Source organism: Nycticebus coucang, chromosome 14 (assembly GCF_027406575.1).
Source record: "Nycticebus coucang isolate mNycCou1 chromosome 14, mNycCou1.pri, whole genome shotgun sequence".
Taxonomy (NCBI): domain Eukaryota; kingdom Metazoa; phylum Chordata; class Mammalia; order Primates; family Lorisidae; genus Nycticebus; species Nycticebus coucang.
In genome coordinates this window covers 54,497,651-54,523,778 of record NC_069793.1, presented here as the reverse complement: position 1 = coordinate 54,523,778, position 26,128 = coordinate 54,497,651, and the positions used below count along the sequence as shown (strand labels likewise).

The following is a 26,128-nucleotide window of genomic DNA, read 5'->3' as shown; positions in this document are numbered from 1 at the left end:
ATTCTACTACTGAATTTTTATCCAGGAGAAAAGAAAACATATGTCTAAACAAAGAGTACTTAAATGTTCATAGCAGCTTTATTTGCAATAGCCCCAAACTGGAAACAACGCAAATATTCAAGAATAGGTAAATGGGCAAATAAACTGTAATAAAAGAACAGACTATCAATATATTATACGACATGAATAAACCTCAAAATAATGATGCTGGGTGAAATGATCCAGATGAAAGAGAATACACAGTACAGGATTCCAATTACATAAAACTCTAAAAATGCAATCTAATGCTCGGTGACAGAAAGCGTGTCCGTGACTATCTGGCAGAGGGAGATGTATGGGGAAGGACAGGATGGGGATTACTGGAGGGCAACAGGAAATTTTTAGAGTTGATAAGTATGTTCACTTTCATCACTGCAGTGGTTTCACAGGCATCAAACTTTTCAAACACCTGTAGATTTTAACATGTGTAGCTTGTTACATGTAAATTACACCTCCTTAAATATTTTGAAATTTAAAAGATTTTAAATATGAAAAAACCTTTGTCACTCGTGAGTTGAGCGACAAATACACACACAAAAAAATCACATTTAATTTAAAAATAGATGAAATAGGATTTCATTAAAATGTAAAACTTCAGCTCTTTGAAATACAGTGATGAAATAATGAAAAGACATGTCATGGACTACAAGAAAAATATTTATGAATCATATAGCTGAAGGACATATATCCAAATAGATTTTTCACAAATCTCAATAATAAAAAGCAATCCAATTTGTAAAATGGGTCAAAGATTTGAATACTTCACCAAATAAGACCTACAGAAGAAAAAATGAGCTTATGAAAAAGTGTTCCATATTATAATTCATCAGAGAAATGAAAAGTGAAACTGTAATAAGACATGCCACTACATATTAGTCCAATGAACACAATTTTAAAAACTGACCCTACCTAGATGTGACCAGGATGTGGCAGCAATGGAACTCACATACACTACTTATGAGAAATGTGAGATGGGGAAGCGGTGGAGGTGGGGTGTCGTGGGGCCAGCCGTCCTGCACGTAGCCAGCCTCTACTGGGGCCCCTGCGCGGTGTGTATCGCGCCCTAGGCCTGGGGCTCGTGTCGCTTACTCAGCTGGGAGTGATCCCAAGGGGGGCACTGACCGCCATGGGGTCAGGGCAGAGGCCCAACTCAAGTCCAACCCCTTCTACGACCGCTACCGTGACAAGATCCAGCAGCTGCGCAGGTCTGACCCAGCTGCTTTTGAGTCTGGCCTGGAGAAGCACAGTGAGTTTCGGAAACGACCAGCGGGACACTCGAGGCAAGGTGATTTTATCAAATGTATGGAGAAGACAAATGCCATGGAGAAATAGCCTATCAGCTGAGGATTCACTAACGCCAAGACTCAGTTCAGTCTTTAACATTGAGATGGCAAAAGAAAACCACAGAGGAAATAAAACAGATTTGCCAGCAGTATTTTGCAGCAAAAGATACAGTCTACGTGGTTATTCCAGAAGAGAAGTTTGATTTGATCTGGAACCAGGCTCAGTCCTGTCCAACATTTCTGTGTGCTCTGCCAAGAAGGGAAGGTTATGAGTTCTTTGCAGGACAATGGACAGGTACTGAATTCCACTTCACTGCACTTACAGGGGAAGCTGCAGCCAGTCAGCTGGTTTTATATCACTACCCTGAACTTAAGGAAGAAAAGGGCATAGTGCCAATGACAGCAGAAATGGATTCCACATTCCTGAAGGTTGCAGAAGCACAGTGCATCGCCAACCAAGTTCAGCTGTTCTATGCTACTGATCAGAAAGAGACCTATGGGTTAGTGGAGACCTTTAACCTCAGACCAAATGAGTTCAAATATATGTCTGTCATCTCTGCACTGGAGCAAAGTGGACTTGGAGTAGAACTAAAATGTGCCCAGAACCAAGATAAGACTTGAGCTAAAAGAGTTAGCCCTTCACCAAGTCACTCAGCCCTGGATAATCTAGAGCCCATCCACCCATCAAGAACTCAAAAAGTTCAGCATCTATTAATGAGCCATCTGTACTGAGCTGCCCTGTGTGCTTATTGCAAGAAGTGATTCTGGAGATGAGCTCTATTAATATTCAGGAATGAAGATACCCAAATATTCTGGTAACTATCTCAGCATACTTGATGTTTCCTTTTAAGTGTTTGAGGTTATAACAAGAGACAGCCAATGATCTACAGGACAGTTGACTTTGTATAGGATAACAGTGCAGTTGCATTCTGGCCATTTTGACCTCATAGCACACAAATGATTGGTTTGTCATCTTTGTGAACTTGTGATGGGATAATAAGCTTGAAGACTTGCTATTGCTAGATATGGGCTTTATTTATTCTTCCCATGCTCCAGTCAACTGCCCAAAGGCATAACCAAGATATCCTGCTTAGACTTTAGAACAGGGGTCCTCAAACTACAGCCCGCAGGCCACATGCGGCCTGCTGAGGACATTTATCCGGCCGGCTGGGTGTTTTTGCCACAGCTGCCTGTCCTGCTTAGCAGCAGACTGGTCCCAGCCCGTCTGGTGTTTTTGCTGCCGTGCCTGCCCTGCTTAGCAGTCGACTCGTCCCAGGAGGCAGTGTGCATGTGTGGAATGTGCACCAACTCTCCGACTCCACTCCTCTCTGTCTCTCCCCCCAGGTATTTTTGCCGTCCTGCTTAGCAGCCCACTCATCCCAGCCAGCAGTGCGCACATGTGGAATGTGCCCCACACTCTCCGACTCCCCTCCTTCTCTCTGTCTCTCGACTCCTCCTCTCAGTTTCTGGTGTAATTGGAGGAATCACCAGGTTGCCTGTGCAGAGCCTGCTGCTGCCTAAGGACCGAGGTAAGAACAAGTTAGGAATTTTTTTTTTAAGTTAGGAGGTCAATTTTTTTTTTTATTTTGCACTTAGTAGGGCCTTTTTTGTGGTTAATGAGGGGCCTTTTTTCTGGTTAGGAGGTCTTTTTTTTGCAGATGGGGGTACCTTTTTATTTTGAAGTTAGAAGAGCCTTTTTTTTGAAGTTAGGAGAGCCTTTTTTTCTTTTAAGTTGGTTAGCTGGTTGGGGGTGGTTTCTAGGGGGGTTGCATCACAGTGATAATGCAAATAATCAGCGCTCAGTGCTAATGCAAATTGTCAGTGCTCAGAGGTAATGCAAATAGTCAGTGCTCAGTGGTAATGATAATTTTAAGTGCTCAGTGTTAATGCAAATTGTGAGCACTCAGTATTAATGCAAATTGTTAGCAGTCAGTGTTATCACAAATGGTCAGCGGTCAGTGTTAATACAAATGGTCAGTGCTCAGTGTTATCACATGGGGGCCCCAAACTGGTAATCTGCCTAGGGCCCCATGGGAACTTAATCCGGCTCTGCAGACAGCCGAGGAGTAGGAAACCCAATTTAATTGACAGTAAGTGCATTTATATTCTAATTGCTATTCAGTTGTGTATGATGTTGTATGTTGTGTGCTGTGTAAGCCCCGGTTCACACTGTTGCAATCTCTGAACAGTGCGAGTTCAGCCATATGCTTGTATGGCTGAACTCGCATTAGATTAGGAAGAAAAAGGCATATGTGCCTTCTTTTTTCCTGCAATGGAATCTGATCGCGTGGGTCTTCTCACCTTTGCGATCAAATTCTTGTGTGAGTTCACAGATCGCAGTGCGATTCGCACAGGGTAGTGTGAACTGGAAAGGTGGTGGAGGAACCGGCTCTGTAATCGTGCCTGTTCCGGTACTGCACCAGTGTGAGCCTGAGGTAAAAGTGAGTTCCACTATATGGGCACTGGCGAGGCTGAAAGGATGTGGACTTATCAGACTGCATTGATGGGCAGTGCAGTCTATGTGTCTGTGGGCAAAGTTATTGCTGGTATTATTGTTTTTGGAGCAGTGTGTATGTGTGTATATATATATGTATGTATATATTTTACTAATAGCAATTTGGAATCCCTAGGAAACAACTATATCAAGAAAGAGAAAATTTGACTCAGAGTGTAGGATATTCAAAGAACAGTAGACTTATGATTACTTTTTCATGCAGTACCAAGAAAGAGCTGTGTGTTTGATATGCCAGAATATAGTGTCTGTGTCCAAAGAATACAATTTGCGTCGACACTATCAAACTCAACATAAAGATAAATATGATTGTTTGGTCAGAGAAGTGAGAAAAGATAAAATATTAAAACTGAAATATACATTGACAACTCAGCAAAATACTTCTGTGAAGCAGAAATAGCTAAATACTTCATCACTGCGAGCAAGTTTTCAAGTTGCCAAGCTAATAGCGTCCACTGGCAGACCATTCATAGAGGGAGAATTTGTTAAAGAATGCCTTCTTTCTGTTGCCAAAGAGATGTATCCAGAGAAGGCTGATTTATTTAGTACAGTGAGTCTTTCAGGACCCTCAGTTACACAAAGGATTGAAAAAATGGGAGACAATTTGCATCAGCATTTGCAAAACTCCACAAAAAAACTTTCCCATTTTTCCTTGGCACTCAATGAAAGTAATGATATTCATGATTCTGCACAACTTCTAATTTTTATTCATGGGACGAATGACTATTATGAAGTCACAGAAGAGCTTGCTGCACTGCAAAGCATCAAAGGAACAACTACAGGAGAGGATATTTATGAAAAGGTTTGCCAAATTGTGAATAGTTTGGAGCTGGACTGGGCAAAACTAGCCAGTGTGACAACTGATGGTGCTCCTAGCATGGTGGGGTCTAAGAAAGGAGTAATTGCTCACATTAACCAAGAGATGGACAAACTACCATTTTCATCCAATAGCCATACACTGCCTCATCCACCAACAAGTGCTGTGTAATAAATCACTGAAGTGGGACTCTGTTATGAAAACTGTGGTATCCTGTGTTAACTTCATTAGAGATAATGCACTAAACCACAGACAATTTCAGGAATTTCTGTCTGAGCTAAATGTTGCCTGTGAAGATGTTCTATACCACACAGAAGTCCATTGGCTAAGTCGAGGGAGAGTTTTGAAACATTTCTGTGACTCACTTCCACAGATTACAGCTTTTCTGCTTTCAAAAAACAAAGAAGTACCAGAGCTCAATGATGCAGAATAGAAATGGCACCTTGCCTTTCTGACAGATATAACAGAGCTACTCAACAGTTTCAATGTATAACTTTGGAAAGGGGAAAGCTCATCTGTGATAAGCAATCTCATGTGAAAGCATTTGAAGTAAAATCAAATGCTCATCAAACAAGTGAAGGAGGAAAATTTCTGCCATCTCCCCACAACTCAAAATCTGTTAACAGAAAATCCATGGGTTGCCTTCCCAAATAAAACATGTGGATTCACTGGAAAAGTTGCAAAAGGAGTTCCAATTTAGATTTACAGAGCTTCATCTCCATGAACAGGACATACAGCTTTTCCGTAACCCATTTTCTATTGACATTGAAAATGTGGATACGATTTACCAAATGGAACTGGCTGAACTACAGAATTGTGACTCTCTGAAAGACACATTCAAGTCAAGCAGCCTTCCTAATTTCTATGCATCTCTCCCCTCTGAGACATATCCTAATCTCAGGAACCATGCACTCAAAATTGTAACCATCTTTGGCAGCACTTATGTCTGTGAACAGACTTTTTCCAGAATGAAACATCTGAAATCTCCAACCAGATCTAGACTAACTGATGCACACTTGCATCACTTGTTACGACTAGCAGTGACAAATATGGAACCGGACATTGACCATCTCATTAGTCAAAAGCAGGCCCATAGTTCCCATTGAAGTACTGGTAAGTTCGTTGATTTAACTTTACTTGTTCTTCATTTTAAATATTGTATTTGTTCCCGTTCTGTTTTTTGACTTCAAAATAAGATATGTGCAGTGTGCATAGGAATTTGTTCATAGTTTTTTTTTTAACTATAGTCCGGCCCTCCAACGGTCTGAGGGACAGTGAACTGGCCCTTGTTTAAAGAGTTTGAGGACCCCTGCTCTAGAACAACCAGATATTCTCATTAGGATAAAGTCTTCATGTAGAGGCCATTAGTTAGGTGGTTTAGAGTATCAGCAAATGTCAAGTATAGTTAGATAAACATATACAATGCCTGCATTATTAAACCACAGTTTGTGGCACCTGGCTCTCTAACTGCTGGTTAGAAATTGTGTTTGATGGGGTGAATCAGTGCAGGGTAAATAAACCAAAACACTTTTATAAAGAGAAATCAATCCAGATTTGCATGATTTTTCAAAAATAACTCTAAGCATTATATGAAAAAGTAGATTGAAACAAATGTTCCCAGATGGAAGAATGTAGCAATAAAAAAAAATAGTCTGGCTTACAGTTTTTGTTACACAAAAGAATGAAATTTACGCTATATGCTGTCCATAGTGTCAGCTGTATGGGCTGATTTTATCAAAAGTCATCTTGGGATTCAGCAGTTGTTAGGAACACCAGAAATAAGAACGTTATTCTTCAGCACTAGAAACCCATCTTTTGTTTGTAGTGTTGCTGTTGTGGCTCACTGATAGAAGTTACACACCAGCCTTCTGAATCCAGGGCCCTGAGTGCCCCTCAAGGTTGTTGTCAGCTGCCTTTTCTATGCCTTTGCTTTATTGATCTAACGTGTTCCGCTTTGCCTACTGCTCCCACCTAAGATCTGGTTGGATGGCGCTGAATATGGTGAGTGGGAATTTAAAGTATTTACAGTTTGTGTGTGTGGTTGGGTCCTGTCTCCCAACTCTTGAAATAGAATCAAACTTCCCATTATTTTCTGAGTTGTGTCTATTTTGTTACACTGATGTGTCTGTGTGTAGAGAGAGAGAAAAATAGTGTTTGTTTAACCTGAAGAAGCAGCTACCCTTTCACAATTTCTCTAGAGATTGAGCTCTTTCCTAATGCAAATTCTGGCCCTGTCTCTGGTCCTAGCAGTTCTATTTTGAGAAACTTGAGTCTTTGCGGCCCTGCCACTTTCCTTAAATGCCCTCGGACCTGGACATTTTGAATCCCAGGAATCTTTAACATCAGGTAGGGTTGCTTTCATGGTTATCCAGTTATATTTGCTTTTGCCTCCAGTGGACCCAGTTCATAGCCATAGCACCTTTTTATAACACCTCCACCAGAGGATAAGAAAGTGATGGAAAAACAAGTAAGAAATGGCTGGTCATTTCATCATTCTTCCTGGCTTTGCCTTCAGTCCCCGCTTGCCAAGAAGTATATATCCATGGATAATTGCATTGGACGTGACCAAAGTACCATCTGACTACTCTTTTTATTTATTTACTGAGACAGCTCTGGTGAATAACTAAAAGAAAATCATAACTTTTTTTTTTTTTTTTTTTCAGTAAATTTGTCCCTCAGTACTAGCGTGATGTTATAGAAAGTGTACAGACTTTAGAGATAAATGATTCTGGGTTCAGATATCAGCATTGCCAGCATTACTATTCACTAGCTCTATAATATTAAACAAATTACTTAAAATCTCTGACTCTGTTTTTTTTCATCTGTAAAATGAGTATAATAATATCTACCTCATAGAATTATTGTGAGAATTAAATTAACCTACACGTAGACTACCACAGAACTTAACAGATGTCAATTCCCTTCCTTTTCTCTATTTTTCCTGCCCCTCGTTAAAGACCAACACAGATTAACATTTCAGATTTACAGATCATTCTTCATTCCAGTTAGAAGAACAAACCTTATTTTACTGGTTCTGAAACTTTAAGATGCAACAGAATCACCTAGAGCACCTTAAAATGCAGATTCCTCAGCCTGAAAAGCCCCTCAAAACCTGCTGATTCAGAGTATGTGCAGAAGGTGGTGGGAATCTATAATGTGTGCGCCACGTGATTCCGATAGTGGTAATCAGCCACCACACTTTGGGAACCATTGCCTTATTTATTCTTCACAAAAATGTGCATTAGCCAGGACTTTTCTTTCCTGCGGACACTAAACATAGTAAATAGTTTCCTCTGCTCTTTGTCTCCCATAGTGGTTCCCTTTGCATACTCTAATTACATTATATTTATTTATTCTTGTGTCTTTTTCTCCCTACTAAACTGTGAGCTCCTCGAGGGCCAGGATTTATCTCTATTCCCAGTGCCAAGGACATGGCCTGGACCATATGAAACAGTTGTTTGTTGTATAAATAAATGACATGGACTTTAACCAAAAAAAAAGAAAAGAAATGTAAAATATATTTGAAAAACACTTTGGCAGTTTCTTTTAAAAGTTAAATACAGACATATACATATGTACATAGTTATACATGCTCAATTATTCAACTTCTAGAAATTTACTCAAAAGAAATGAAATCATGTCTCTATGTAGAAACCTGACACAAATGCTCATAGCAACTTTATTTATAAGAACCAAAAAACTGCCAGGCCTGGTGGCTCACGCTTGTAATCCCAGCACTCTGGGAGGCCAAGTCAGGTGGATTGCCTGAGCTAACCAGTTCAAGACCAGCGTGAGTCAGAGCAAGACCTCGGCTCTAAAAATAGCCAAGCGTTGTGGCGGGTGTCTGTAGTCCCAGCTACTTGGGAGGCTGAGGCAAAAGGATCCCTTGAGCCCAACAGTTTGAGGTTGTTGTCGGCTTAAGACACCATGGCACTCTATGGGGGAAAGAAAGTGAGACTCTGTCTCAAAAAAAAAAATAAATAAATAAATAAAAGAGCCAAAAAAACAGAAACAACCAAATATTCATCAACAAGCGAAAAAGTAAATAAAGTATGGTATATACAGAGGCTGGAAAACTACTCAGCAATAAACAGTTAATCCATGCAATCACAAAGATCAATTTCAAAATAATTATGCTGAGTTAAAGAGTCCATATAAAAAAAGAACACGTACTGTATGGCTTCATTTCTAGAAAACTCAAACTGATCTTACAGTCTCACAAGATTTTGTGTCAAATTACCACAATCTTGGTAGCTTAAAACAACAGAGATTTATTTTGTCATAATTCTAAAGGCCAAAGTCCAAATCAAGGTTCATTTGACTGGTTCATTTTGGAGGTTCTAAGGAGGATATATTCTGTCTCTTACCTAATTCTGGTGGCTGCCAGCAATTCTTGGAGTTCCCTAGCTTCAACAATTATCTCTCAAGCTCTACACCCACCATATCGCCTCTTCTTTATGCCATCTTCCTTCTCTTCCAAGCACATTTGTCCTTGGACTTAGGGCCCACTCTAAACCAGGATAATCTCATCTTGAGATCCTTAATTTAACTACATCAGAAAAGACACTTTTTTCTAAATAAAGTCACATTCACAGGTTACAGGAAGACATGTCTTGCCTGGAGATGGTGAGGATTACAAAGGAACATTAGAAAACTCCTGCGGTGATGGAGATGTCCATTATTTTGATTGGTGTACTGACTTCATGGATATAAACATATGTTAAGATTTGTCAAAGTGGCTGGGAGTGGTGCCTCATCCCTGTCATCCTCCTAGCACTCTGAGATGCTGAGGTAGAAGAATCACTTGAGCTCGGGAGTTTGAGAGCAGCCAGAGAAACAGCAAAACCCTGTCTCTACAAAAAAAAAAAAAACCAGAAAAAATGAGTGGGTATGGTGAAGTGCACCTGTAGCTCCAGCTACTGAGGAGACCAAGGCAGGAGCTGATCACTTGGGCCCAGAAGTTTGAGCTTATAATGATGCCCCTGAACCCTGCCCAGGCTGAAAGAACAAGACACTGTCTCAAAAACAAGTTATCAAATTTTGTGATAAGAACACCATCAATTCTCATGTCTAAGTCTCCAAATACAACCATCAAATGGTGCTAACCTAAACAGGTGGTTATAAATTCAAAACAAAATAGAAGAAACAGGATGTGGAATTGAGAAAGATTAGTACTGAACTATAAATTTAATGAATGGCCCAAAAGAGAAGATAAATCAGACAGCTTAAAATTAGTTCCCTAAACACTGTCTTCTACCAAATCTATGTTGGTGGGGTGAGTAAATGAACCAGTGAAGCACTAATTCACAGTTCCCTTTGTTAACTATCAAGCAGTATGTACAGACCCAGGGCAGTTGGGTTGCTATGTCAGAACAAAGTAAAGCACACCGACCTTATAAGAGGGGCTGCACATAACCAATAGAGCAAATCAGATTTTCTATAGTAACTAGCATACACACGACCAAATAAGCTGGCATTGTATTTTAACCATCATTTGCCAAGAACAAAATTTTAGCTAGCCATTTCTAAAGGAGGAGGAAAGGTTAGAAGTAGGAACCCTCAAAGACTGGCCCCTTCCAGTATTAAAAACTCTTACAGTATTTACATTTGGTGATACACTGGAAAATTTGCAGAGAAAAAATTCCTGCCATATTGTTTAGAAACCACTAAATTAGATACACACGCAAAATGCATTTTTTTCTATTCCACGGAAAGTTCAAAGTTAAAAAAATATAGAAAAGTAAACAGCTGTACATTTATCTATGAGTAAACTCTTATAATGTTGTTATATGTAAAATATACATGTTAAAGGACAAAAAACAATCCTCGAGAAAGATCAAACATCCTCTTTAATGAAGGAGGTTTACTAAGCAACACCCATTTGTTCCAGTATATCAAGTTTAATTCACATGACTAGCAGCCTTTGGCAGTCTCAATGCATAAGACAAATAATTCATAAAAGTTTGACGATATTATTTTTAGTTCACTTGCTTCTTGGATTGAGCCCATAAGTGCTTCTACTTTATGCTACTCCAGGGACTCCATTCAGACACAAATAAATTTGTTAGCTATTACGAGGCCAAGAGAGGCCCTCAGTGCATACAACATTGTATTCTGAGAATCCAAATTTATAAATCTCATCTGGGTAGACATTTAGAATGGAACAATTAAAAAATTATTTTTGCTATTTCTAAATGGAGTCAACGAAACGTGACAATACAATTCAGACTATAAAACACCACGTACAAAAAAAACCCAACACTATGTACAAGCAATATACATACACTGTTTCTAACAGTGGTATGGTTACAAATAATCATTACCTGGTAAGTTTAACAATTTAATTGATCTTGCATAAAACAATGTTTGAGAATTGTCACCTGAAACATCTTCTTAAATTTAAACAGTGTTTTCACATACTTTGATTAAACTATGAAGCACAAAATATTTTTATTTTTCATAAGGGAGAAATATATCTAAAATTAGAACTTAACACAAACATCTGAATCAATTGTTTCCCCAACTACTTCCAAACAAAATATTTCAAATTCCACACAAGATTCTGCAAACACATGAGTACAAGCTCTAATCTTGACACCAAATTTGGATCATCTCCATGGAGGAAATCCATGAACCAGATGTGAATTTATTCCTCCAGATGTATTTTATATGTATGAGGAAAAATAAAACATTTCTTCACTGTCCTTATTTAAGGCCACTTAAAAATTCACTAGATAGAAATAGCAAAAAGGAAATCCTACAATTCTTGAGTCTTCCGCTGTTGTAAAGGAGTCATTTATTAAATTATTACTAATCAAACTACATATACCGTTGCCACATTATCAATTAAAATTAACATTGAATTTAACCATAATAATGTACCATTTTTCTCAGTATTCAGCAGCCATACCAATTACAATAAAATTGTTTTAAGCAATTTTTGTCCTCACATTACATGGAAATTAAAGGAAAAATACACCTTCAGTTTTTTGGGTTTTTTTTTTTGAGACAGAGTCTCACTATGTTGCACTCGGTAGACTGCCATGGTGTCACAGCTCACAGCAACCTCAAACTTCTGGGCTTAAGTGATTCTCTTGCCTTAACCTCCCAAGTAGCTGGAACTACAGGTGCCCAGCCTGGATAATTTTTGTTGTTGTTGTAGTTGTAACTGTTGTTTAGCAGGCCCAGGCCAGGTTCGAACCCGCCAGCCCCCATGTATGTGGCCCGCACCCTAACCACTGAGCAATGGGCGCCAACCCACACCTTCAGTTTAAACTAAAAAGTCATGACTGCAAGATGTAAGATAAATTTCTAGACACAAAGAAACATGGATTTACAAAGGTAAATTAATAATCACAGCAAAATGTAATGAAATTGGTAATACATCTGAATCGAACTGCATGGTCTCAAAATTTTAAATTACTTTCTAATATATACCAATGACACAAGTTCACAAACTAGAAATTTAATATCACAAAACCAACCTCCATCCTATTAAGAGCCCATCTAAGTAAAAACAAACAAAAATGGTTCTTTTGCCACATGCACGTCCTTTGCCCTCTACCAGATATCTTTCAAGTGTTTAATACTCTTTATAAATATACTGTTTAAAAAAGTCATGTAAGGAAAATGGGTGATCTTAATAGACGTTTAATTTTATTTAGGAAAAGAACATGCTCACAATTTCATATAATAGTTGCAAACAAGTGTAACTTAATACTTATTTTATATGAAAATTGCTTAATATACTAAGAAATAGCTGTCGTGCACAATACAAATTACAGAGTATAAATATATATACACACAACCACATTAAACTGACTTAAATTTTGTACACTGTATGTTTTCAAGAATTTAATAAGAATATTAAAATTATTTTATCCTGGCATTAAAGAAGATATTTTAGATATAGCTATCCATTTTAATTTTAATAAAAATATGATTTTGAACTGATTTCATAGAAACACTTTATGTTTATTCTCAAAATTTAAATTCTAAACTAAAAGAGGAAACTTCTCCTGTTAGAAAATATTTTATAAATACAGTAGAACCTGTGTAAGTTGACCACCTAAGGGACTGTAACAAAGTGGTCAACATAAAGAACCAGGCCTACTGTACTGATAACATACACATGGTAAATATTTGAAAATAAGACCAACTTAAGAAGGTGGTCAATGTAGGGAAGTAATCAACTATGGAAGTTCGACTACAATTTTTAGTTTAAGGAAGGGGGTTATTTCCTATATGCATCAGAAATAAACGTGAAGTAGTAAACAGGAATATATGTTTTAGCCTTTAGTAATCCCATAAAAGCACTCAAATCACAAAAACAGTATTCTTTTCCAATACTATAAAGACGCAGAAATGAATCATTTATATCAACACATACTTTTTTTTTTTTTTTTAAGACAGAGTCTGGCTCTGTCACCCTGGCTGGGGTACAGTGGCATCATCATCACTCACTATAACCTCACAAGCAATCAATCCTCTTTCCTCAGCCTCTGGAGTAGCTGGGACCATAGATGCGCCACCCAAAGGGCAGCTAATTTTTCTATTTTTTGTAGAGAAGGGGTCTTGCTCTTGCTCAGATTGGTGTTGAGCTCCTGACTTCAAGCAATCGGCCTTGGCCTCCCAGAGTGCTAGGATTATATAGGCCTGTGCTACTGCCTGGTCTATACATACCTATTCAATGTACCATTGTGGTGTTGTGTCAATAATTCTTGACCTTTACTAAGAATTCCTCTGGAAATAAGTAAATGTAGTTGGATTTATTCTAAAACAAATAAATTAAGAACAAAAATTTAACTTATATGCTGTTACAGATGGTTTGTTTCACTATTTAAAAATCATACCAAAGGTAAAATATATTTAAGAGGAAACCAATTATAAATTTTATTTAAACTTTGAATTTGAATGTCATAAAAGTTACTCTGAAGAAGGCTCTAATTTCAAGAACCTAAGTATGAGACTCTCCATCAAGTAAACTGTCACATTCCACATGTAATAAGATTGAACCCCTGATTTTTAAGACACATCTGGCCTTTTCTTTATTTAAACTCATGAAAGGAAAACAAAAAATACCTGACAATAAATCTGGCATTTACCATCAGATAAGGATAACTATAACCTTTAATAAGTCAATTAGCAGACACATATTTCTTTTTCTTTTTTTATTTTATTTTTTTATTAAGTCTTTTGCATATAGATCATAAACACATTTATGCCAATTTCAGTGTGTTGATTATTTGTACAAATCGGAGTGTTTACATCATACTAATCCACATAGCTTTCACCTCCTCATTTACCCAATTATAACATTAGGACATTTGTGCTCTTCACATGATAGCTCCAACTTGTACTTGCAATGTGCGCCATAGTTGTGGTCCCCCTACTATCCCTCCCACCCCCTCCCCACCCCTCTCCCATGAATGGATTAATAAATTGTGGTATATGTATACCATGGAATACTATGCAGCAGTAAAAAAAATGGAGACTTTATCTCTTTTATGTTTACGTGGATGGAACTGGAAAATATTCTTCTTAGTAAAGTATCTCAGGAATGGAAAAAAAAAATATCCAATGTACTCAGTACTACTGTGAAACCAATTTATAATAACTCACACTTGCATATGAAAAATGAAACACAATTTTAGCAGACACATATTTAGAACAAATAAAATTCGTAGGGCTCAAGAAACAGAACACACAAACAAAAAGCGTAAACAGGGAGAACCAGGGAAAGCAAAATCCTAAAAATCTGACACAGTTCTTGAAATAATAAGGTAAATTAAAGAAAAGAATATAAGAATGTTCCTTATTAAAATAAAAACCTATTAAGTATGCAGAAAACAGGAAGAAGACTAACTAGGAAAAAAGTACATTAAACCCATGTACTTATCATATAAGAAGAATTTTTATCTTTTCCTCTCCTGAATTAATTCTAAAATGTAAAAAGCACTGTTGTATTTGATAGAGATCATTCTCTAATAATAACACACATGTTTAAAAATGATACACTTCTTAAATCTTATGTAAGATTTTTATTTAGACCTCATAAAATAAATAGTTGTAGAAAATAAATAATAAAATATGAAAATATAAACAAACTTGTTTCATCTGATATTTCTCTACAAAGATTATGACAGTTCAAATAATAAAGAATACAATCATGAAAAATTTCTAAACATTTTAAAACATTAAAATATTATTATATTTATTTTTCAGTCAAATATTTATTGAGAGCTTAACACAAACCAGGTACTTCACTAAATGCTAAAGATGCAGTTGGCAAATAAGCGAAACAGCATCCTCATTCTCATGAAGGTTACTTTTTTTTTTTTTTTAAGACAGGGTCTCCCTCTGTTGTGTGGGTTAGAGTGCACTGGTATCATCATAGCTCACTGTAACCTCAAACTCCTGGACTCAAGCCCTCTTCCTGTCTCAGCCTCTCCAACGGCTGAGAGTACAGGAGAACACTGCCATGCCCAGCAATTTTTTTAAAAAAAATTTGTAAAGAAGATGTCTTGCTACATCACCCAGACTGGTCTCCAGCTTCTGGCCTCAAACAGTCCTCCCACCTTAGCCTCCCAAAGTGCTGGGATTACAGCCATGAGCCACCACATCTGCTTGAAGGGTACATTTTAAAAGGGCAATGAGATATAAATAAAGCAGAGAATTGATAAGTGCTACTAAACAATTTCTTGGTAAGACAGAGGTGAGTTGCTAATAGAAGTTTTAGTAAAGTTCACAAGTCAAATGTCTGGGTCAGGGGCTCTCTTGCACACAGGTTTTTGTTGTTGTTTTTTTTTTAAGAGTCCATTTCTTTAATGGTTAGAGTTATTTTCAGATTTTCCATATCCTACATTTCTCTGGAAAAACAGATACTAAATGTTATCTAAAATTTTCATAATTTTACAATAAGCTTGTTCAAAGTTGCTACTCAGCATATGCCCTTTGCATGCCTCACACTGTTCGTGGGTACGTCTCTTATTTCTTGATCAATGTGGTGAGGATGATTGCCCAATTTCCCTACTAGCTCCATCATTTATTAATTGTGTTGTCTCAGATAAGTTGTTTTACTTCTCTGGGCCTCAGTTTCCTCAATTTTAAAATATGAAGAAAAACAGTACCTCCCTCAAAGGATTATTGTAGGAGTTAAATAAGATAATATGTGTAAAGCACATGCTTGGCACACATTAAGGGTTCAATAATGTTACCTATTATTTTTAAATATAGAGTGAGTTTTATGCATCTTGTTTGGAGCTCAGAATGTATCTTCAATCTGAGATCTCATGTTTTTCTTTAATTTTGGAGAATTTATGGCCATTATATTCCTTTCAGATATTCTCCTATTCTTTTTTTCTATGCTCTGGTTCTAAACCCCTTATTAGACGTAAGTTGAACCCTCTTCCTCTGTCTTCCGTGATCTTCACTTTTCTCTTTTTTCCCCTCTCTTTCTTTCTATCTTTGTACTGTTTTCTGTTGACATCCTCAAATCCCTCTTCAAATGAACTAATTCTCTGTTCAAATGATTAGATTAGACATGTGATGGTACATAGAACTCAAAAGCTTGTTAAATGATTAACATTTCAATTATTATATGCTTTCAAATTAAGTGTTGTCTGGCCTCTTTCAAGCCTCCCTGTTCCTTTCATATTGCACAGATTTTCCATTATGGTTTCCATTTCTCCTTTTATCTATAATCATGTTAGACAATTTTCTTTATAGTCTAAGGTTTTTCCATTATCTCTGGTTCTTGTGATGTTTATTCTCTTGCCTGTTGTGTCTGCTCATTCTCCTGCGTGACAGTTTGTTCTCTCCTGTGGTTTATCATGTCTTTAACCGTCAGCACTGGTTGTTTTATTCCGTGGGAACCTGTACCCCGAAGCTACGGAAACGCACCTCTATTGCCTGTTTCCTCTGTGCATTTGCTTCTGTCAGGCTCCAGGGGACTCACCGGTACTAGTCCAGGGAGACAAAAAGTGGTTCATCCACACACTCAAATCTGAAATAACTATTTACATACACATAGTTTTTTTGTTTATTTTACACTATTTCTGATTATGATACGATGCTCTCATAATTGTTAAAGAAATTCCTGGCTTCGGTGAGCAATTTAACATTTTTATAGATTTTTTTCTCTTAACAACATATTCTAATCATACCAGATTATGTATATTACATCCCTATAACCAGCAGTTCTAATCTTTTTCCATAAATCATTTTTAATGGAGGACTACAATATATTAACGTATATTTTTAGAAGTAATAGTGATAACGATATTAAATACATTTGGGTAGTACATTAAGAGCTTCTACAATCCTTTAAGTACATTTAAAACACAGTTTATTTCATTCGTTTTTCACAACTATCCTGGGAAGGAAGATAGGGTATAGTTTACTATTCTCATTTTAGATATAACGATTGAAGATCCAAATCTATTGCCTCACCTGTATACACAGAAATACACTACATTCTCACTTAATATTAGGAAGGAGTACAAATATTTGATTTTCTTTCATTGGTAATCATTCTTTTTTGTTTCCTGCTAATTCTGGATATTAAATCCTATAACTCTTCCCACCTATTTTATTGCTTCAATTATTAGCATGTTATACAAATTGGGACTCCTAATTTGTTTCTACAATCAGGATGGATATTCTAATTAATATCAAAAGAAATCTCTGGTGATCATGCAGAAAAACTCAAAGTATTATCACCTGAGTTACAATTACAATCAGAAAAACTCAAGGTATTATTGGGCTCAAGTGATCCTCTTGCCTCAGCCTCCCAAGTAGTTGGGACCACAGGCACCACCACAACATCTGGCTATTTTTAGAGATTGGGTGTCGCTCTTGTTCAGGCTGGTCTCAAACTCCTGAGCTCAGGCAATCCACCCACCTAAGCCTCTCAGCGTGCTAGGATCATAGGCATAAGCCACCACATCCGGCCTTATTTCTTTGTTTTTAAACTAGTACTTTTTCCTAACTTAGATCTCAAAAACCTTGAGAATATGGTAAACATTATCCATTCTTTATTTTTTCCATTAGAAAAAATTATCTTAAAAAAAATAGAGACTTTAAAGATAGGAAACTAAATCTCAGAGAAATAAGTGCCCTGATCAGAGAGTTAAAATGTTGAAGCTACTCAAAAATCCAGTTTAGTAATCTTTTACTTTCACAGTATTGACACATCAAGTAAGGCACTAAACAAAAAATATGTATCAAATCCCATGTCTTATTTTACTTTTCAGCTTAACATGAAAATTAAAATCACAAACAGGGCTCATTACACGTTTATAGTATGTTAACCACAGACATTCTTCTTTCCTGATTAGACTGAAAGTTTATGAACTTTACAGTGAAGTTCCAATATAAATTAGGTGTGATTACTGGGCATAGGGAAAGGGGAAGAATTAGTTATGGACTTACTTAGAGATCCAAAAATACATTTGAGTTTGGTAAAGCAGCCTTAAGAGTCTCTCTTGGGCACTATTTACACATTTTTCCCCCCTGATTATAGCCATGCAATATGATTCCATTTGGGATTTCAAGTAAAGTTGGAATGCTGTATTCCCTTAAGAATGAAGAGTGCGTAACTGAAGAAAAAAAAAAAAAAAAGGAATGTGATACTCTGGTCAAAAGTTCTCGTTCTGGAATTCATGATAAATGAAAAGAATTTTGGCAGTTTCTATAATACCATTCTGCATCTCACAAGCAACGTGCAATTCTTCATGTCACTACAACTTGGTTATTCACTGAAACATCTGATCTTACTACAAAACAAGTTAAAGAAACAAACAAAGCCTCCTTCAGTTCCTGCCTTGATTCATTATTAGAAATCACCTTTCCTTTCACCTCACCCACAATCCCAGATAGTGAATGCCAAATGTTGGTCTCTCTGAAAGACAGGACATTAGACAAATTAAACACCAGCAAACTGAGTTCAGCTATCCTTAGTCACTGACAGATGACTCTATTCCTATTTGTACATTTTTAAAGTAATACTTATGTCCTTCCCGGAAGTTCTTTTTGCATTCCAGATTACGACAGGGACTTAAGTACAACAAAGAAAAAATGCAAAAAGTCAAGTGTCAGGCAGGATAAGAGTTATAAGCATACACACATGTAGGTAAGTCTGGGTCAAATTCCCGTTCACTAAGATATTAATCATTATAAAAAATTATAAAGAAATATTATCCAATTTAGCCTGAAGAAACTTAATTCTGCCTTTGTATAAATCTTAATATCTGGTCAGAGAGTATATGTTTCTAACATAGGCAAGGAGAAGGCATTCATAAAGAATTTGTTTAAATTCTGTAATATATAACATATGGTTGTACCATACATCCTATCTTTCTGATGTCATGTGACAATCAGATATAAGAAATGTTACCACCACTTTTTCATCTCCGCTTTTAGAAAAGAGGCTAACTGTACCCACTTCCCTCCTAATCAGAGATGATATAACTGACCTAGTTAAAATTTATTTCTGAAATTTCCCTAGAGGAGTTTCAAAAAACAATTTTAAAGGAACACTAGAAAAACACAAACATTTATAAACAACCGTACACCCTCTACATCTAAATTAACCAGGGTTCATTTAACAAATGACTATTGTCTACTACTTTTGCTGATTACCTGCTGGGGCACCAAAGAGAACCCAAGAAAACAAAACAACACAAAACAAAAAACAAAAAAACAACCCAGCATCTTCCTCTGTTAAATCCACATCTGCAGGAAAAAGGCTACTAAAAAAAGAATAGTCTGCTGTTCCAAGTTCATATCCTGCCAGTAGATATTTTGCAATGCTCAGGATTGAACGTTTTAAAAGAATAGTTTTATATGTTCATTTATTTAAGGTGGAAATTCCAGGCTCAGAAAACTAAAATGGCAGTTGTACGTATTAATTTATTTTACTAAGTTTGTCACCGCTGTCTTCAATTTGTACTGTACTTTTTAAAACCTCATATAACAAAAATTATCTCAGTACTTCCTGTACCTTGTCTTTCACAGTAAATATATTTACCATTCATGATTCTCAAGCAAATTTCTTAGAAAAATCCAGGAAATAAGACTATATGTACAGATAGTATGCAGGCATAAACAAGTGCAATTCTAGTTGAAATGAACTTAAATCTTTCAAATAAAGCAAAGGTTTGAGCTACATAAATGTTCACGTAGTTTATACATATGCCACTGCAAAGTTAAAATAAGATTTAAAAATTCATAACCAGGCTTCGCGCCTGTTGCTCAGTGGTTAGGGTGCCAGCCATATACACCAGAGCTGGCGAGTTCAAATCCAACCTGGGCCTGCCAAACAACAATGACAACAATCAAAAATAGCCGGGTGTTTTGGCGTGTGCCTATAGTCCTAGTTACTTGGGAGGCTGAGGCAGGAGAATTGCTTAAGCCCAGGAGTTTGAAGTTGCTGTGAGCTGTGACAGCACACTACTCAGGATGACATAGTGAGACTCTGTCTCAAAAATAAAAAATAAATAAATTCATAATGAAGTGATATTGCTATTATCTTGCATATATGTTGGTAAAAATTGTTTTCATAAATTTCTTCAATTTTTTATTAAAAGGATTCTCTAAAGTGATGGCTAAATTAATAAATAATTGCTTAGTAAATCAGAGTTTAAAAGCATACACAGTATGAACCAAATAATATTTCATCTCTTGGAATAAAACTCTTTACAGGATCATGTAAAATCATCTCCTTGGTAACTTGTGGTACAATTTCCTTATGTTTTAATGTTTATTTCAATGTTTCTTAGTACTGACTGAGCTAAGGATCACCTGGAAGCTTTCTAAATTTTTCAATGTCAGGACTTTATCTCAAAATTGTTTAAATCAGAGATCTTGGCAATTCTGCCTCAGAATTAACATTTAAATTTTTTTAATTGTGGTAAAAACACATAACATAAAATTTACTATCTTAACCATTTGTAAATGTATAGTCAGTTCAATAGGGTTAACTATATTCACATTGTGCAAAAGATCTCTAGAACTTTATCATCTAGCAAACTGAAATACCCATTCGGCAACAATTCTCCATTTCTCTCTGCCTCCAACCCCTGGCAATCCCATTATGCTTTCTGTTTCTGTAAGTCTGACTACTTTTTGATACCTCTTACAAATGGAATCACACGGTATTTGTCTTCATGACTTATTCCACTTAGCATAATGTTCTCAGGGTTTGTCTATGTTGCAGCGTGAGACGGGATTTTCTTCCTTTTATATATATATATATATATATATATATATATATATATATACCATCTTTTCTTTATCCATTCACCCACTGATGGACACTGGGTTGCCTCTACTTCTTGACCATTGTGAATAATGCTGCAATGGATTTGGATATGCAGGTATCTTTGAGCTCCTGCTTTAAGTCCTTTTGAAATATAGCCAGAAGTGGGATTTTGGGATCATATAAGAAATACAATTAAAAATCTTTTTAAAAATTTTGAGGACCCTCCATATTTGTTTCCCACAGTGGATGCACTATTTTACATTCCCATCCATAGGACACCGCGTTCCATTTTATCCACATTCTTGCTAATGCTTGTAATTTTCTGGGTTTTTTTTTTTTTTTAATAGTAGCCATCCTAAAGGGTTTGGGGTGGTGGCACACTGTGGTTTTAATCTGCATTTCTCTAATGATAAGTGATGTTAGGCAATATCCAAGTAATAATGTGCAGTCAAAAATAGGGGATCAGGGAGGACCGTGGTGATTCACTCCTATAATCCTAGCACTCTGGGAGGCTGAGGATTGCTTGAGTTCAGGAGTTCAAGACCTGAGCAAGAGTGAGACCCTGTCTCTACTAAAAATAAAAAAATCAGCCAGGCATTGTGGCTGGTGCCTGAGGCTGAGGCAGAGGCAAAAAGATTGTTGAATCTAGAAGTTTGAGGTTGCTGTGAGGTAGGCTGATGCCATGGCACTCTAGTTTGGGCAACAGAGTGAGACTCCATCTCAAAAAATAAAAAAAAATAGGAGATCAACACTCAGAAGAGAAGATTATATAAAGAGGTAATAACTGATAAAGACAATACTTGGCTAAAGACAAACTTTTAGGTAAGATTGGTTTACGTCTTCTAGCTCAGATTCAGCTCGCTTCCTTCTTTGAAATCTTCCCTATCCTTTTTCTAAGGAATATTCTTTCAATTCAATTTTGCTCTTAGGAAAGACTTGCTTTTTCCCCTACATGTTAAGGAGGAGGGGGGAAAGATTTAAGCTGTAGCTACAAGGCAGAGGTATGCAGCTCTGCTACTCCCACAGCCATTTTTAAAGAAGACTAATAGCTGATCATATTTTGCCTAAGATTGACCAATTTAAGAAACAAAACCCGCCAACACTGATATAAAAAATATAGTTCCATACAATTCAAGCATTTACTTAGAAATCTATAGAATAAACTACAATAAACCTCCTTTATGCACAGTTTCACCTTTTTTTTTTTTCTTGAGACGGAGTCTTACTTTGTCACCCTTGGTAGAGTGCTATGGAGTCACATCTCACAACAACCTCAAACTCTTGGGACTACAGGCGCCTGCCACAACACCCGGCTATTTTTTTAGAGACAAGGTCTTGCTATGGTTCAGAATGGTCTCGAACTCGTGAGCTCAGGTTTGCGCCTGGCCCACAGTTTCACTTTCTGTGGTTTCAGGTCTGAAAATATTAAATGGAAAATTCCAGAAATGAATAATTCATACATTTTAAATTACACACCATTCTGAGTAGCATGATGAAATCTCACACTGTACCACTCCATCCAGCCTGGGACATGAATCACCATTTGTCCAGCAAATCCACAGTGAACATGCAACCTGCCCACCTGCTAGTCACTTGGTAACCATATTCGTTATCACAAACCTTGTGTTCAAGTAACCCTTATTTTACTTAAGAATGGTTCCGGATGAAAAGGCAGTGTTTCTGGCAATTTAGATATGCCAAAGAGAAGCCAGAAAGCATTACCTTTAAGTGAAAAGGTGAAAGTTCCCACTTAATAAAGAAGGAAAAAAGTCTCATGCTAACATTGCTATGATCTACATTAAGAATGAATCTTCTATCAGTAAAATTGTTAAGAAGGAGGGCGGCACCTGTGGCTCAAAGGAGTAGGGTGCCAGCCCCATATGCTGGAGGTGGGGGGTTCAAGCCCAGCACTGGCCAAAAACTGCAAAAAAAGAAAAAAAAAAGAAAGAAAAAAAAATGTTAAGAAGGAAAAAGAAAATTTAGGCTAAGTTAGCCATTGTACCTCAAACTACAAAAGCCATGGCCTCAATGCATGATATGTGCTTAATTAAAATGGAAAAGCAGGCCAAAGGCAGGCCAGGAAAGGTGGCTCACGCCTGTAATCCTAGCACTGTGGGAGGCCGAGGTGGGTGGATTGTCTGAGCTCACAAGTTCAAGACCAGCCTGAGCCAGAGTGAGACTTCATCTCTAAAAATAGCTGGGCATTGTGGCAGGTGCTTTTAGTCCCAGCTACTCTGGAGGCTGAGGCAAGAGAACAGCTTGAGCCCAAGAGTTGGAGGTTGCTGTGAGTGTGACGCCACAGCACTCTACTAAGGGTGACAAAGTAAGACTCTATCTCAAAGAAATAAATAAAAATAAAAAAATTGAATGGAAAAGGCATTAAATTTGTGAGTAGAAGACAAGAACAAAAATGTGTTGTGACTGATGGTAACTGGGTAGGTACCGGCCCAATGTAATTCAGGCATCTACTGAGAATCTTGAAACATATGCCTCACAGGTAAGTGGAGACCACTGCATATTTCTTACATATTTTAGAATGTGGAGACAGAACTTAGACTAGGCCCTGAAAACCTACTTAATATTTGAATCGTAAGAATTTTCTAACATCTCACTTGTTCAGCACCCTTAATTATGTGGCACATAAGCGAGGTCCTAAAAATAGGCCAAATAAGCAAATTACAATGGAGTAAAATTAAACATCACAAATCTTTATTAAAAGGGCTTAATTTTCTTAATAGAGAATCCTTTGACCCTCACTACATTCTTAGATACTATCATTTTACACACAATGTTAATGAATTCAACATAGTGACTGCCCAATCTATAACAAATCCATTTACACTGGGAGTGAAGATGAAGACAAGGAAGTTCCAGCAAGTATGACAGTTTAAGTCAACCCTTCAAACATACATACTTCACGTATTACTAGCATGCAACATTCATTACGGCAGGTTAGAAGAAACGGTACTCTATAGACTAGCCTTACTCATCAGCAGACATTCTTAGACCTATGCATAGCTTGTACGGTGTACAGTTACGTGCACACATCCACAGCTCTAGCTTGCTACATCTTTCTTTTGTTCCCTGCTAGCAGCTACTAAACCTTGACTCTTCCATGAGTCGCTACATAAGCAGCTCTTACTTTGGCTTAGCCTTTCCTGCCCAGTTTCACTACTCCAACCATCTGACTCAACTTTTGAAAATTCTTATTTTCCCTATGAAAAGCAAAGAACGTGTTAAGTGTGTCACAAAATACTATGAATTGAATCCATGTATGCTCACCTTTGAAAGAGAATGGCAGGAAAGAAGAGTTTGAAAAAAAGAAACAGGAATAAGGGAAACATAGGGCCCAACTCACAAATACTTGTAATAAAGTATCTGTCATCCCAGCTATGTGGGACGCTGAGGCAAGAGAATCGCTTAAGCCCAAGAGTTGGAGGTTGCTGTGAGCTGTGACGCTACAGCACTCAACCGAGGGTGACATGGTGAGAGTTTGTCTCAAAAAAAAAAAAGATATTTTATACCATAATAACCTTTTCTGCTTTCTCCCTCTTTAGCATCAGCAGGAAAAACTGAAGGATTTCCTATTATCTGGGTAGTTTTATAAATCACTACAATAGGAAATCTCCCAAGAGAATGCGATCATTAAATTTTTATATTTATATTTTAAAAATTATTTTAAAAATACAAAATTAAATTCATGTGTCCCTACCTGGAAAAAGAGAGAGCCACCTTCTAACACTGCCTGATGGCTACAGATGTCCACTCATCCCTGCTGTGAGATGAATTCAATCTCCCTCCCCAATGATATGTTTACTAAACAAAGAAGTTCACACTAGTGTAACACTGTTAACCAAGTTACAGACTCTATCCAAACTTCCCCAGTTTTACCACTAATGTCCCTTTTCTGTTCCAGGACACCATACTGCATTTAGTGTCATGACTCCCAAGTCTACTCTGTTTGTGTCAGTTTCTCAATTTTTCATTTTTCTTTTATTTCTCCTAAACTTGACAATTTTGAAAAATACTAGTCAGAAATTTTATAGAATGCCATCCCAAACTCTGAGTTCATTTCATATGTTCTCATGCCTAGACAGGCCTTACAGGTTTGTGGGAGGACACCACAAAGGTAAAGTGACCTTCTCATCACATCACAGTAGGCGGCATGCTTAACTTCATCCATTAGCATCAGTTTGTTCAGGTTTTCTACCTCTTTTTGAGTTTCACTCTCATGATTTATATTTTGTCAAAAAAATAATGTCTCAACTAGATTTTAAAAACTATGTATGTTAAAAACAGCATAAAAACTTCCACTCCTTATTTTTAATATCCTCTGAATCTGTGTTTATACTGCCTTTCTCAATCCTAATGCTTGTGTATTATTTTCTTTCCTTTCTGCCTTAGGCTTCTTTGGAGTTTACCTAATTTTTCATCTTTTGTTTTGAGTTTTATTATCAATTATATTTTGGTTTTCCAATTTACTGTCACCTTTTAGCTCCATTATTTATCAAAGAAGCTGTATTTAGATCTTGATGGATGGCCAAGGTGTTGACAAATCAAGACGTAAAAGGGAAGGCAAAAACAAGGCAGATGACTAAAGCAATAAAGAACTGGAAAATATGGGACAGGTTATCAGGCCTAGCTGCAATACTTAATATATGCAGGAATGAACAAGGAAGAATAGATGCAGGCAACACTGAACAGGGGAGAATAAAATGTAAGGCAATAAATAGGTCTCCTCAAAAAAAAAATTAAACATAAAATTTCCATGCAATCCAACAATTTCATTTCTGGGCATATGGCCAAAAGAACTAAGAGCAGGGACTCAGATAGGCATGCTCGTAGCAGTATTATTCATAATGGTCAAAAGGTGGAAATAACCCAAATGTCCATCCGTGGATGAACAGATAAACAAAATATAGTATGTATGTATGTATGTATGTAAGTATGTATGTATATACACAGACATACACACACACACACAATGGGATATTAATTATCCTTTAAAAGGAATGAAATTCTGATAGTTGCTATACTATGGATGAACCTTAAAGTCATTATGCTACATTACGTGAAAGGACAAATGTTGAATGATTTCATTTACATAAGGTACCTAAAATAGGCAAATTCATAGAGACATAAAGAAGAACAGAGCTTACCAGTGGCTGGGGTAAGAGGGGAATAAGGAGTTACTGTTTAATGAGTATAGGGCTTCA

At 36.9% G+C, this 26,128-nt stretch overlaps 1 protein-coding gene and 1 pseudogene across 5 annotated transcripts in view; one reads left to right on the top strand and one right to left on the bottom strand.

Annotated features, from left to right (window-relative positions):
* SBF2 (SET binding factor 2) overlaps positions 1–26,128 on the bottom strand; it is a 471,093-nt gene that overhangs the window by 287,456 nt on the left and 157,509 nt on the right. The window lies entirely within an intron of this gene.
* Positions 1,011–2,456, top strand: LOC128565248 (ATP synthase mitochondrial F1 complex assembly factor 1-like; annotated as a pseudogene). The gene has a single exon (XR_008374232.1). The product of XR_008374232.1 is annotated as an ATP synthase mitochondrial F1 complex assembly factor 1-like (transcript).